The following is a 14016-nucleotide window of genomic DNA, read 5'->3' as shown; positions in this document are numbered from 1 at the left end:
TACAGAGATCTACTTGGCTGTGCCTCATGAATGTTGGGATCAAAGGTATGTGCCACCACACCCAGCTGACTCTGTTGTGTGTGTGTGTGTGTGTGTGTGTGTGTTTGTCTGGGTACATATGTGCGAAGGTCAGAGAACAACTTTCAGGGCTGTTTTCTCTCCTAACATCATGTTGGCCGCTCAGATTGTCAGTTTTGGCAGCAAGGGCTTTATCCACTAATCCATCCTGATGATCCCAATATTTGAATATTTTAAACATTCATACAACCCTTATCCTCTCTGTGTGATTGAAACGTGGCTGTGTTCATTCTCAGAGTTTAAACTGAACTCAAGGTTATTTTTTATTTAAGATTTTTTGAGATAAGCTTTCTCTGTATAACAGCCCTGGCTGTCCTGGAGTTCGTTTTGTAGACGAGGATGGCCTCAAACTCACAGACCTCTACCTGCATCTGTGTCTGCCACCCAAGTGCTGGGGTTGAAAGCATGTGCCACCAAACCCAGCTTTAAAAAAAACAAGCAAACAAGATTTATCATCATCATCATCATCATCATCATTACTATCATTACTATTATTTTACAGTACAGGTGAGCACCCGCATGTAGTGTATGCGCACCATATACTTGCCTGGTGTCCCTGGAGGGCAGAAGAGGACACCGGATCCCTTGACACTAGACATGCAGATGCTTGTGCACCTCATTGGGGGTGCTAGGAATCATATCTGGGTTTTTTAAGAAGTCTGAGTTCTTAGCTGCTGAGCCATTCCTTCAGCCTCCTGAGTTTAGGTTTTTAGAATGACATCCAAACTGATGTAAACAATCCCGGAACAACAGCTCATGTGTCCAGTCCTATTACCTTTCCAGCTCCTTTCCCAGAATCCCCCCTTCCTATACCAGTTCACACCCCTAGAAATCTCCAGCTTCTCAGTTTAGTTCCTCCACAAGACATGAAGTCTTTTGAGACTAAATAGGAGGAAAATGATGTTTTAAAGATCCACTCTTGCTGGGCGGTGGTGGCGTATGCCTTTAATCCAAGCACTTGGGAGGCAGAGGCATGCGGATCTCTGTGAGTTCGGGACCAGCCTGGTCTACAGAGCTAGTTCCAGGACAGCCCCAAAGCTACAGAGAAACCCTGTCTCGAAAAACCAAAACCAAAACCAACCAAGCAAAAAGATCCACTCTTTTGGTTTGCTGCACTCACTGAGAGACAATAATTACAGGCAGAGAACAGGCAGTTCAGGCATGAGACTGGGCTGGGGTGTGGCTCAATTACTTCTCACCTAGCATGCATGAGATCTGTGATGGATCCAAGCCCTGCAAAACAAACACATAAAAGGGTTGGTGGGAAAGCTCAGAGGTTAAGAATGACTACTGCTTTTTGCTGGGGACCTGGGTTTAATTCCCAGCACTTCAATGGCATCTTACAATCTTCTGTCCTCAGAAGGCACTGCATCCATATGGTACACATACACATGAAATTAAACTCAGGCACATATACAAGCAACTAAGTAAATAAGTATTTTTAAAAGTCCAAAACACGAAGAAAAAAGAACAATAAACAACTTAGAAAGCTTCCAAAGGGCAAAACATCATATTTTCATTTAGATGACTTGAGCACCTGGGCTGCAGACAAGACTTGGTTGTTAAGAGCATGAATTGCAGGTAATAGCACACTCCTGTAATCCCAGCACTCCTAAGGCAGAGAGGCAGGCCCATCTCTCTGAGTTCAAGGCCAGCCTGGTCTTCAAAGCTACAAAGTGAGTTCCAGGACTGCCAGGACTGTTACACAAAGAAACCCTGTCGTGAAAAATAACAACAACAAAACCAAAACAAACAAACAAACAAAAACCCCAACCAACAAAACAAAATGAATATGAATTGCCCTTGCAGTGTTTGAGCTCCGTTCCTGTTACCCATGTCTGGCAGCTCACAATGGATTAACTCTAGTTCCAGGGGATACAACTCCTCTGGTCAATGTGGGCAACTGCATTTATCTGCACAGACCCACAATTAAAAATAATAAAAATAAATATTTAAAGATAATTCTATACCAGGCAGTGATGGTGCATGCCTTTAATCCCAGCACTTGAGAGACAGAGGCAGGAGGATCTCTGTGAGTTCGAGGCCAGCCTGGTCTACAGAGAGTTCCAAGACATCCAGGACTACACAGAGAAACCCTGTCTCAAAAACAAACAAACAAACAAAACAAAAAAGATTTGATTTTTAAATGTGTGTGTGCGTGTGTGTGTGTCTGTTATTGGTGATAATGAGACACTTAGTGTTCTGCTAGAACAGTCTCCTAACTACTGAACCATCTCTTCAGACCCTAAAAATAAAATGTTAAAAAACAAGCAAACAAACCTCCATTACAGAAAGAAAAAAAGGAAGAAGGAAAAGGAAATAAATTGAATGAACAGAATAACTAACTCTTGCTTCTTTCATTCCTTTGGGTCACAGGACTTAGGAAGACATGTATATATAAACCAGGAAACCTGCAGTAGACATTAAAGCCTGCAGCTTTCTTGGATACTGAACAGGGAGGAGAAGACGTTGAGGGATGAACACGGAAATGGGAAGATCAGAGAGTGGACAGCAATAGCAATCTGCCGGTCGGGATGGAAGGCATCTGACTTCTTCATCTCTGCTTTGCGTAGGAGGAAGTAATGAACTAACACATGCTCATTTAGAAAGAGATCAACTGAGGCCTTGATAAGTTAATGCCGCACACACTCCCCTGACATCCCAAAGCACCATGTACATGGAATATACATGCTTGCTACATGATCTCCTCTGAAGTCGCTGACCCCATCTGATTCGCTGCAGAACCGTTTCCCCTCCATTCTAGCAAATGTGGGCACAGATTGCTTTTGCAACTTACTGCTTCATCTTTAGAGAGCTTAGTCTTGTTTGCCCTTGAGTGGATCTCCTTTGTGTCTTGAGAATTCTATATGTGCTTTTGCTTCATTCAACTGTCTTTATGTCCCTATATTGTTGGGTTGTTTTCCTTTTTTTTCTTTTTAACCAAAGCAATATAAGTATTCTTTTAAAAAATATTCTTGAACGCATTGTGTAGGGGAAAAACATTTCAAGAAGTAACACTACGAAGACAAACTGAATAACTAAACTTAGAAACGACAAATTGTCTCCAAAAAGGTTTTATTGCTCCTCTCCCCACAAGAAAAAGAACACAGAAATAATTGCACGCTAAGGCAGGAGAATACTAGTGTCTTTTCTTTGATTCTGCGGATATCAGACTGACCTTGTCTTCGTGTGTGGTGGTCTGTCTACACAAAATGCAGAGTTGAAAAGAGGCTTGTATATCTGAACTTGGTAGAGTATCGCCTTGGTAAATGGCGAGAGGGAATGGGGGGGGCACGTCTGGTGCGCGGAAAGAGCAGTTCAGAATGAGGACCTTGGGGGTGAAGGTGTCTGCAGGACTCCCCACAACTCAGAGGGATTGGATCCCGCCGCGCGAGTTTTTCTCGGCAGATGGAGAATTCCTTTTTAAGCCCAGACAGGAAAGGGGGCAGACACCAGCCCACTGCTCCTGGAGGGTCGAATTTCCTCCCAACAAATACCAAGCGTCGGAATGGAATTCCCTCTCCTGGGTGCACTCCCCGCCTCTGCCGCCCCTGCTGCCCAGGCCACCCGCTCGCCTTTGCCCTGAAGGCGCGCACCTCTGGGCTGCTTGGTGAGCTGTGCCTGAGCGGAGGGAGGGGCCCTTGTCGCTCGCATTTGCCTGGGTGTGAGCTTGCAGTTAACCCAAACTGTGGCGGTCACTGCGGTCACTGCGGATGAAGTGTGCCCTGGTGTCCTTGGAGAAGGAGGCAACAGTAGAACCTGTCGCCAGCATGAGTGTCGGTCTCTTGTGTCACCATATTCCGGAGACTTTAGACCACTCCCGCTGCATTGTGCCTTTTGGATTTGGCCGGATCATCCCGAAACATTCGAGGGCTCTGAGATTTTGGTTCTTGTCAGCCCGGATGAGGAGAAAGACCTAAGCTAACCTAGCCACCACAGAAACTCAGAAGGGGCTGGGCAAACTGTGGGCAACAGATGGGAGGCTGTAGAGCTTGGACCGGTCAGTCCCAGCCTTGAGTAAGATGTATGCCCATGCCCATGCCATCTACCCAGGTACACCTGGAGAACACGGCTGCCCCACTCCCTCTTCCGTGCAGGTTCCCACCTAGACCGCTTACTCCCCAGGTTAGCCTCTGTAGAAAAGTTCCACCCAGACCTAGTGGGGACACTCCTGGACTGGAGTCATTGTTTAGTAAACACAGAATCTTCCTGCGATTCAGATACAAACACGTGAAAATGAAACATCTACCAACACCACCGGCTTCAGCTGAGACTCTGCTCTACCTCAGTCTTGATCCTCTAAGGTGGCAAAGGCATTTTCTTTCATTTCTATGTGCCGGCATAGGCTTTTGTTCCCTGAAGATTTCCCTACTACTGTGTTTGTTGGTGGCAGGTCCACACCCCTGTGGCTCTTTGAGAACCTAGTTAGTTCTTTCTGGCTCTTCAGGGAGAACTGGAAGACAGAAACCAGAAATATGACAGAGTTAGGAGTTACAGAATACATGGCTGGGACATTCTAAAAGCTCAATTCTTTCAATGTCTTTGGCTGGCCTTGGCCCAGCTCACCCAGAGTCGAGATCTCATTCTGTTTACCAATCAGGGCCCAGAGGAAGACAGTAGCTTCTTTAAGCTTACACAGGGGGCGGGGCCAAGTTTAAAACCTACTTCCCTGAATCTGGGTCTATTCTCTGGGCTGCACAGCAGTGGCCAAAGGTTATAAATGACCTTCAGGGAGATAGGGGGCTCCTGGACTTTCTCTATCTGCATGGACAGAGGGAGTCAGTGAGGGCTGGCGTGGGTCTGGCTTTCAGTTTTCAGTGCCGGTCAATGTCTGAGAAAGTCTAGAGCTGTGGGCAGTTCTGCTCCTGATGCTCACTCAGAACTGGCAATTGTGCTTGAAAGGGCTAATTTGATCTTTCTGGAAATCAGTCTACCTAATCATTACGGAAATCCCACAAACCTTCTAGCTTGCCATCTATGGGTATGTGGGCACATTTAGCTGGCTGTCATAATCTTGAGTCTTGTCCCCCATTTTTCAATGAGTTGCTAAAAGAAATTAGCCAGACTAGCAGAGAGCAGTGGTGGGGACTTTCTAAAATAAAGCACATGGAAAAATGAGTTGTTGGCAGAAATAACTGGGGTGGAAAAGAGAAGCACTCTTAAAGCGACTTTATGTTTAGGGATGGTCATTTCCCACTCAAGACTAAAATGTGCCAGAGGCCTTAATATTTCTGCATGAAGGAAATAGCAGTGTGAGGCTTTCATGTCGAGTCAGCACATGGAATAGCCATCTGAAACTGTGTTAACTAGTTAGACGTATCGTCTTACTTCACACGGAGTAAGTGAAGACTTTACAAAAAGCTGTAGTTGCTGTGGGAGAGGCTGGGTTTGGATTCGAAATCAAGAGAGCGCAGCAATGGCTGCTGTACACGAAGTCACCACCCAGCCCTGTCTTCGTAAGGCTCAAGGTGTTTACTAGTTCACTCAGGTTTTACAGCCAACTGGGAACAGGGATTAGGAGCCGGCTCTTTTTCTCAACAGGTCTTCTGAGAAATGTATTCATTTCTCGTTCTGTCCCTCGAAGAGCTTCTCACTTGTTCTCTCTGCATCTCTTCCCCAATACCTATCTCACTTGGATATCACCACCGTGCAGGCACAATGGTTTTTTACATATTACATATGTAAAATAATTGGGTTACACCAAGCGCGGGTGGAGCACTCCTTTAATTCCAGCACTCCTGAGGCAGAGGCAAGCGGATCAGGTTATACAGCCAGCCTAGGCTACAGAATGAATTCCAGGACAGCCAGGGCCACACAGAGAAACCTTGTCTTGAAACCCCCTATATGATGATGATGATGATGATGATGATGATGATGATGATGATGGTTTAACAGTTAACCCTAGCAGCTTCTTCTCAAGCCTGCCTAGAGGAGGGATAACTGTAGTCTGAATTTCTGTGAAGATGCAAACTTGGCAGTAGTAATATTACACATGCACACTGATTACTCCTTATCACACTGATCATTAATCCTGGGCCAGAGAGAAGGCTCAGCAGCTAAGAGCACTCACTGCTCTTGCAGAGGACCTGGGTTCATTCCCCAGCTTCCATTTGTTGACTCACAATCTTATCCTTAACTCCAGTTCCCAGGTATTGCACACCCTCTTCTCACATCTCCAGGCTCCAGGCAAGCACCCGGTACACATGCAAGCAAGCAGGTAAAACACTCATCAAAAGAAAATAAATCCAAAAGACTAAAAAGGAGGAAAGAAAACTGTCATCTAGAGCATGCCTTTGGTGTGTCTGTACGTGTGGTTTCCAGAGAGTCCTAACTAAGGTGGGTGTGGGGGCCTCTGGAATGGGGTCCCAGATGTAATAGACATTGTTTGATGGCCCGTGCTGTAATCTCAATACTCCAGAGGCAGAGACAGGAGTTTGAGATCAGCCTGATCTGTTTAGTGAGTTTCAGGCCAGCTAGGGCTTTATAGCTACACATTAGTAAGGACTGAACATAGGGTCTCATGCATGCTAGGTGAGCACTCGTTATAATATCCCCCGCTTATGTGCACATATCTTCTCTTCCTCTCCCTCCCTCCCACTCTTTCCCTCTCCATCTCTATCTCTCTCCTTTTCTCTTCCTAAGATTTTATTTGCTATATTTAAAAAAATGAGAAGAGATCTCTTTATATAGTCCTGGCTGTTCTACAGCTTGTTATGAAGACCATGCTGGCCTCAGACTCACAGAGATCCATCTGATTCTGCCTTACAAGTACTGGGATTAAAGGCTGCACCACCACGTTCAACTTATTTTTTTAATGTTTATTTATTTAACTTTTAAAATAAAGTTCATTCATTCATTTATTTATTTAGTATGCAGTGTTCTGTCTACATGTGTGCCTGCAGGCCAGAAGAGGGCACCAGATCTCAATATGGATGGTTGTGAGCCACCATGTGGTTGCTGGGAATTGAACTCAGGACCTCTGGAAGATCAGTCAGTGCTCTTAACCACTGAGCCATCTCTCCAGCCCCCAAGTTCAGCTTATTTTACTTTTTTTCCCCTTGAAGACAGGGTTTCTCTGTGGCCTTGACTGTCCTGGAACTTGCTTTGTAGATCAGGCTGACCTCAAACTCACAGAGATCCACCTGCCTCTGCCTCCTGAGTGCTGGGATTAAAGGCGTGCACCACCACTCCTGACTTATTTTACCTTTAATCACGTGAGTATGTATACATCTGTGTGACTGTGTGACATGTGTGTGCAGTGCCCCCAGGGGTCAGAAGCATCAGATCTCCTGGAGCCGGAGTTACAGGAGTCCTAAGCTGCCTGAGGATGATGGGAGTGCTGGGAGTCCACTCAGATCCTCTGAGGAGTAGTATGCACTCCTAGCTGCTGAGCTCTTCTGACCTCTACCCAGCTCTTTTTTTATACCCTTAATTTTGAGACACTGTCTCCCTAAGTCGCCCAAGCTGGCCTTGAACTAATTCTGTAGCCCAGTGAGTCCTGCAGTCCTCCTGCTTCAGTGTCCTAGTGGCTGGCCTTGCAGGTCTTCAGCTTGGTGCAGTATTGGGAATCAAGTCCAGGGCCTCACCAACGGTAAACAAGTGTTCAGCCCCAATCCTTGCTGCCTTTCCTGTTTTGTCCACAAGGCAGGGAAAGCATAAGCCTGCTATATTCTTATCAGAATTGGAGGCTCAACTCCCAGAGGCTGAGAACTTTGTCTTGTATGTTGTACTATTCAGAAATTGCCCCTAGTGTCATAAAGCCTGTGAGAACAAGGGTGTGGGGTGTTATTCATTGGTAGACAGTACACAGGGTACACTTAGCATTTGTAAAGTTCTGGGTCTGATTTATAGAACCAAAAGTCAACTATCCAAGCATAAAAAAGGAATCTAAACAACCAGAATGTCTTGTTACTGTTCTATTGCTGTGAAGAGACACCATGACCAAGGCAACTTACAAGAGAAAGCATTAACTAGGGGCTTGCTTATAGTTTTAGAGAGTGAGTCAATCACGGCAGGGAGTGTGGTGACGGGCAGACATGTGTGATGCTGAAGCAGTAGCTAAAATTTTTCATCCTGATCCACATGCAGAGAGAGGAAATAGAGAGACAGAGAGACAGAGAGAGACTGGCCCTACCAGAGCCTTTTGAAATCTCAGAGCCCACCTGCAGTGACACACCTCCTCCAACAAGGCCACACCTCCTAATTCTTCCTAAACAGCCTACCAATTGGTAAACAAACATTCAAATATATGAGCTTGCAGGATCCATTCTCTTTCAAACCACCATACATCATACATGGCTTAAAAATAAATGGCAGGTTAAATTCCCACCCTGAAGTCTGGGTAGGGGTCCAGGGCTTGTGGAGAGCCCATATGTCAAGGATGCAGACTGTTTCCATCTTACGGCTCTGTCGATGTTAGTTCAGGTTGTCAGTGGACGAGCTCCAGGCAGCAGGACAACAGAATGCTAAAGACTGACAGTGGGCTTCTGCCTTAATGTCTTTACTGGAATGCTGCTAGAAGCAGACATGTGATTTCTGATATGGGATGCCCCTCTGTATGCTGTGAATATGTCTTATTACCATAGCCAGGCAGAATAGAGACAGGCAAGAAATCCAAGCAAAGAGAAAGGGAAAAAGAAGGCAGAGTTGAGGGAGCCATCAGCAGCCACTAGAGAAGAAAGATGTGACGTAACAAGGCACGAACTTCATGGTGAAATATAGAATAATAGAAATGGGTTAAGTTGCAAGAGCTAGTTAATAATAAGTCTGAACCAATAGGCCCAAACAACTTGTAATTAACAGTAAGCCTTGGGGTGGTTATTTGGGAACTGGTGGTTGGGAGAGAAGCCTCCAGTTACAGATTTCTGCTTCTGTTCCTTTGGGTCTCCGTTTAGTCCCAAGGCCTCTTCCAGCTGTCACTGAAACGGCGGGATTTATCTTCAAACTTGACATCCATGTGCTCAGATGAAGAAAGAAACCCTTTCATCATGACTGAAGGGACTAGGGGAGAGTCAAGTATGTAGACAGGTGGCTTAGCATCCCAGGATTCTATAACTTGGTGACCAGCAAAGAGAGGAGCATAGAGTAGGGACTCAGCAAATGTTGCATAGATTGAGGTAAGCTTAAGTGTCCTTGGAGAACTTTCTGAGAGCTTCACTAGGGATGTTAACAAGATATGACTCGGTGGGGCACAGTCGCACAGATGGTAGAAAGAGGAGATCAGGAGTTAAAGGCCAGCACCAGATAAGTAAAGTTTTCGCCTCACCGCCACCAACAAAAACACTGAACCCAAACAAACAAAAACTAAAACCAAGCCACTGGAGACATTCTCTGTGTTCTGAAAGAACAACTTTGGAGGAGATGGGCAAAGAAGACCAAAGGACTTTTGCTTTTCAAATTTGCTACACCTTTAAACCATCTTTCCCATATCAAATACCACTGAGATGGATACCAATAAGACTTTTCTTTTTCTCCTCTTCTCTCCTCTCTCTTTTCTCCTCTTCTTTCCTTTCTTCCCCTTGCTCAGGCTGGCCTCAAACTTCTAGGTTTAATTCATTCACTTTCCTTGTTCTCCTAGTAGCTGGGACTATAGACATGGCACCATGCCTGGCTTGCTTCTTCCTTCCTTCCTTCCTTCCTTCCTTCCTTCCTTCCTTCCTTCCTTCTTTCTTCTTTTAGTTTTTTTCTGAGATGGGGTCTTTCTATGTAGACCAAACTGGCCTCGAACTCACAGAGATCCACTTACCTCTGCCTCCTCAGTGCCGAATGCCACCATGCCCAGCATCCCTTCACTTTTCAAATACATCCACCTCCTACTGATACAGAAGAAAGTCTTACACCATCAACTGTAACTCTTCCATCATGTTAGGCTAAGCTTGGCAAGAATAGTTCTTACTGAGCAATTAATGCTAGCACACCAGTGGAAGTCTCCTAAGAACTGAGCTCCTTGGGTAACAGTGAAGGAGTGAGCTGTCTTGGAAGTCCATTCGTGTCCTGACTTCTCTTTTCTTCTCTTGTGTCCCCATTCTTTATCCCTCCTCCCACCCATCCCCATAATGCTGGTTAAGTATTAATGGATTACTAAGTCTCAAGTCAGCAATGCCTTGAAATGTGGCTCCTCCCAGGAGTCTGAACTCTGTAATATGCAGAAGAGAAAGAACCATTACAAGTCCAAAGAGTAAAAGCTCTAATGGTAGGCAATATGGTTATGTGTGGGCTAACAGCTATGCAGAGATGGCCAATCAGATTCCAAACACTCCATTTTCAAGGAAGTTGAAGTGTTTAAGGTTATGAGACTTGACCGGATCAGTTTTGAAGCTGTGTCTGCCTGGCTTTGAACACATGCTGTTCCCAATGGTGTATTGCCTCCATGGGTGGAGTTTTGCTGTACACATCTTCCTTTTATCCTACAAGCACACGGTAAGGAGTTGGCATGCCATAACGGCAATTGCCAGCAATTATTGAGTCTTAATATGTGTTAGGATGTCTTCTGAGTGTTTTATATGTGCCAACTCATTTAATCCTTACTGGCACCTTACTGGCGTTTTTATAGATGAGGAAGCAGAGGTTGAAATGATTTAAGACATTTCTCAATACCACACAGCAGGTAAAGGGAGTGGCAAAGCTGGAATGAGAACACAGGCTGGGTACTTTGAGCTTTCGTGCTCACCTGTTATTCTAGATTTCCACTAGGTTGTCATGAAAAGAACCATTTTACTTATAGCCCAATGTAGTTGTCATGTAGGAACAGGGCGTATTCTGTGAAGTTATTTCCTGGGCATTATTCCCACTATGCTCCCTACTTCCTCCCACTTTGAGAGAAATGTTGAGGAATGAGTGTCTCAGTTATTGTAAAGTAAGATCGGGAAGCCAGTAACATGTGTGGGAGGGCATGCACAGGAACTTGCGCTTATGCAGAGCCCGCACTAGGCCAGTGTTAACTCTTTTCCATTTCGTTAAAACCCTTCAGAATGGCCCCAGAGGCAGACCTCTTATTTTCTCATTTGGCAGCAGTGTTTTAGATGTAACATCCTGCAGTTTTGGGTGGTCCAAGGTCACTGACTGGTAATGCCAGAGCTGAAGTTCAAGCTCAGGTCTGGTTTGCAAATGTATCCTCTTGCCATGTCATGAATCTCTTTGAAGGACAGAAGTCTTGGGTAGACAGGTTAGAAAAAACTGCTTCCCATTCATTCTGTGTTCAAGGCAGCTACAGCCATCTTCCAGTTTCTTAGCTGTCCCGGGGGCCCGTCTCTCCTCCTGAACTAAGTCCAGGCCTTACTCTATTTAAGACCAGTTCCTTGATGTTCCTCTGTTATATTAGAAGATCTCACAGTCTAGATTCATGTAGAAAAATCTGTATCCGTACAGATTTGTGCCAGGAGGGATGACGCTCGCCTTTAATCCCAGTACCCAGGAGGCAGGGGCAGGTGGATCTCTGAGTTCGAGGTTAGCCTGGTCTACAGAGTGAGTTCCAGGATGGCCAGGGCTATACAGAGAAACCCTGTATCGAAAACCAAAAACAAAGCAAAACAAGACCAAACAAACAAACAAACAAACAAATGGATTTGTGGCTACCGAAAGTAAAATGTGTAGTTTACAAGCAAAGGGTTTCTGAGGAGCTCCCACTCCCTGTCTGTGTGACTTCATTCAAGTGGGTTAATGTGGTTCTGCCTTGCTTTTCTCATCTGTTAAATGGGGAGACCCATTTCTCCCTAAAACTCTTGATCTGTCCACATCTTGGCTACTGAAATTGGTCACTGAAAAGAACCATTCCTTCTCTACTTTCCTGCTTCGCTAGAGACCTGGGGGAGAAACAAAGAGAACCCAGGCAGGGAAGGCAGCCTGCACAAATAAAGAACAGATGCATGAAGCTGGGGTGGGATGACATGTGTTTACTCAAAGCGTTCAGGAGGCAGAGGAAGGTCGATCTATAAGCTCAAGGTTAGCCTGGTTTACAAGTGAGTTCTAGAAGAGCTGGAGCTGTACAGAAACCTTGTCTTGAAAAACGAGAGAGAGGTGGGGAGGATGATTAGGCTGTGGTGGCATATGCTTACACTCCCAGCACTTGGTAGGAGTAGAGACAGGGGGATAAGGAGTTCAAGATCAATCTGGTCTAAATGAAACATAAGATCTTGTCTTAAACAAATAAAAAAGAAAAGGACAGGAAAAGGAAGGAAGGAAGGAAAGAGGGAGGGAGGGAGGAGGGAGGGAGAGAGGGAAGGAAGGAGGAAGGAAGGAAGGAAAGAAAAGAAGATGCTTGGTACTGATATAGTGATACATGAAGCAGATATAGTGATGAGTGCCTATAATCTTACTGCTCAGAAAGCTGAGGCAGGAGGACAGTGAATTTGAGGTGCCAGATTAGACAACACAGCAAGACCCCGCTTCCAAGCTGGTGAGATGACTCAAAGGGGAAAGGCTCTTGCTGCCAGGGCTGATGAGCTGAGTTCAGTTCCTGGGACCCACATGGTGGAAGGAGAACTCATGAAAGTCGTTCTCCAACCTTCACCTGTGCGCCATGGTGTATGCTCCTACACTACAGAAATAAATGCAAGACAAAGAAAGAAAGCAGAAGAAAAGGAGGACTATGTGTGGCATCTGATAAAAAGCAAAACAAAACAACAAAATAAAGACAACTAGGCAGTGGTGGCACACGCCTTTAATTCCAGCACTCAGGAAGCAGAGGCGGGCAGATCTCTGTGAATTCGAGGCCAGCCTGGTCTACAAGAGCTAGTTCCAGGACAGGCTCCAATGCTACAGAGAAACCCTGTCTCGAAAAACAAAACAAAACAAAACAAAAAACAAAAAAAGAGAGAAAGAAATAAAGAGGAAAAGGAAAGAAAGAAAGACTCTGCTTTGAGGGAAAAACAGAAATAAATAGATAAGTAAATGAATAAATAAATAAATAAATAGAAAAGACAAAGATATCAGAAGGCGTAACAGTGTCTCTCAGATTGCTATTAGCTGGGTGATCCTTGAGCAGGTGTTTAATCCCTCTGGGGCTACTTCTTTTCTTTTTTGGGAAGGGTGTATTTCTTTAATTGTAAAGAGGGAATATTAAATAGATGTTAGATTTTTTTGTATTTGTTTGTTTGTTTTTAAAGCAGGGTTTGTGTAGCCTTGGCTATTCTCGAACTCACTCTGTAGACCAGGCTGGTCTTGAACTCAGATACTTGCCTCTGCCTCCCTTGTGCTGGGAATAAAGGTGCTACCACTGCCCAACTACATTTAGAATTTTCTATTTGACAAGTGTCCTGTATCAACTAGAAAAGTAGCCAAGAAAATTCTCTATGAATATGGCAGATGATCCAATTGTTAGGGTATTTAAATTTAATTTTTAGTTTTTATTTTATGCTTATAGGTTTTTTCCCTTCATGCATGTCTGTGCACCGTTTGTGTGCCTGTTGCCTGTAGAGGTTAGAAAAGAGCATCAGAGCCCCCGGAACTGCAGTTATAGGTGGTTACAATCCACCACAGGGTCCTAGGAATAGAATCCCGATTCGCAGCCAGTGCTCTTAACCACAGAGCCGTCTCTCTAGCCTTATTTTTATTTTTTCAGACAGGTTCTCTATGTCACAATGGCTGACCTGGAACTTGCAATGTAGACCATGCTGGTCTTAAACTTGCAGCAATCTTCTTGTCTGCCTCTGGCATTCCGGGTCTATGGGTATGCGCTACTATGCCAATCTTGGTTTTTGTTTTGTTCCTGTTTTTGTTTTGAAGCAAATCTTATTTTGTAATTCTGGGTGGTCTGGAACTCACTGTGTAGACCAAGCTGGCCTCAAACTCAAAGATATCTGCCTCCAGAGAGCTGGGAATAAGGGGGCGTGCCATTATTCTGATTTAGTGTGTGTGTGTGTGTGTGTGTGTGTGTGTGTGTGTGTGTGTGTGAGTGTGTGTGTATAAAATGTATGAAGTGTTTGGCCCGCATGTATGCCT

Source organism: Arvicola amphibius, chromosome 2 (assembly GCF_903992535.2).
Source record: "Arvicola amphibius chromosome 2, mArvAmp1.2, whole genome shotgun sequence".
Classification (NCBI taxonomy): Eukaryota; Metazoa; Chordata; class Mammalia; order Rodentia; family Cricetidae; genus Arvicola; species Arvicola amphibius.
The sequence above is the reverse complement of the archived record's forward strand: the minus strand, read 5'-3'. Positions refer to the sequence as shown.